At 42.2% G+C, this 1,472-nt stretch overlaps 1 long non-coding RNA gene across 1 annotated transcript in view; it reads left to right on the top strand.

Annotated features, from left to right (window-relative positions):
* The window catches only part of LOC109828569, a 3,517-nt gene extending 2,051 nt beyond the window's left edge, over window positions 1–1,466 (top strand). The window contains exon 3 of the long non-coding RNA XR_002243759.1: window positions 1,292–1,466. This is a non-coding gene — a long non-coding RNA (uncharacterized LOC109828569). The remainder of the gene's footprint in view (window positions 1–1,291) is intronic.
* The last annotated feature ends 6 nt before the right edge of the window (window positions 1,467–1,472 follow it).

The following is a 1,472-nucleotide window of genomic DNA, read 5'->3' as shown; positions in this document are numbered from 1 at the left end:
ATTCCCTAGTCCCTTCGGTCCCTGATTTTCCCTCGAATATCGTCACAAACCATAAACTCCATGGCCAGAATTATCTCCAATGATCTCAATTTGTATTCATGTATATTTGCGTCAGAGGGAAGGATGGACATCTCACCGGCAAAATTGTGGCTCCGGAGACTGCAGATCCCAAACACTGATCCTGGAAGACTGATGATCATCTTGTTATGTCTTGGCTGATAAATTCCATGACCACTGAAGTTGGAGAAAGTTTTCTGCTTCACAAGACAGCCAAGGACATATGGGAGGCTGTACGTGAAACATACTCAAACACGGAAAATACTTCTGAACTGTTTGAGGTTGAGACAAGATTGTATGACCTCAAACAAGGAGATATGAGTGTCACTCAATATTTTAACACCCTCACACGTTGTTGGCTGCAATTAGATCTGTATGAGGCCTATTCCTGGAAATGTGCTGAATATTCTGCTTTGTATAAGCAGATTGTTGAGCAGAAAAGGACTATTCTTCTTGGCCTAAATAAGGATCTAGATGAAGTCAGGGGGAGAGTCATGGGAATCAAGCCCTTTCCTAACCTTAGAGAGGCCTTTGTAGAAGTTAGAAGAGAGGAAAGTAGAAAGAAATTAATGCTGACAGAAAATAAACCTGCAGTGGAAGGCTCGGTTTTGTTCACCCACAATTCCTCTCAACCCAATAGGTCTGGAAAAGGGCGCCTTGGTGTGACCATTGCAAGAAACTTGGTCATGTCATGGCTACTTGCTGGAAATTACATGACAAACTAACAGATTGGAAGCCATCCCATACTCGGTTTGAGAGAGAAAACCGTGCAAATGCTGCAGTCACCACAAAGAACAATCCTTTCACCAGAGAGCAGATTGAAGCATTGCAGAAAATGCTGAGTCAAGCATCGAGTTCCGGACAACCATCTCAAGCACCTGCCGAACCACACACTAGTCTCCTTGCACACCAAAGTATCTTATCCTATGCCCATATTGTCCAAAATAAATCCTCAAAGCCATGGATAATCGACTCATGAGCCTCAGATCACATGACTAGAGACATCAACCTACTCAAAAATTACTGGCCATGCACTAGCAGTTCTGGAGTCCGAATAGCTAATGGCTCTTTATCACCAGTGGCAGGAATCAGATCAGTTCAATTGACAAAGGACATTCTGCTTTCTTCTGTCCTTTATGTTCCCAACTTGAACTGTAGTTTAATTTCCATCAGTCAACTTACTCGTGACCTCAATTGCGTGACTAAGTTTTATTCCAATCTTTGTGATTTTCAGGCAGTGGATTTGGGGAAGGTGATTGACAGGGCTGAGATGCATAGTGGTCTGTATTTGCTCAAAGAAAATAATCTCCTTGGTAGACAAGTTCAATCGTCAGGTTTTGGTCCTACATCAAATTCAGTCAAGTGTGTTCTAAATTATGTGTCTGTTTCCAATTCAGTTTCAATTGAAAGTCAAG

Source organism: Asparagus officinalis, unplaced genomic scaffold (genome assembly GCF_001876935.1).
Source record: "Asparagus officinalis unplaced genomic scaffold, Aspof.V1 AsparagusV1_Un2411, whole genome shotgun sequence".
Classification (NCBI taxonomy): Eukaryota; Viridiplantae; Streptophyta; class Magnoliopsida; order Asparagales; family Asparagaceae; genus Asparagus; species Asparagus officinalis.
The sequence above is the reverse complement of the archived record's forward strand: the minus strand, read 5'-3'. Positions and strand labels throughout refer to the sequence as shown.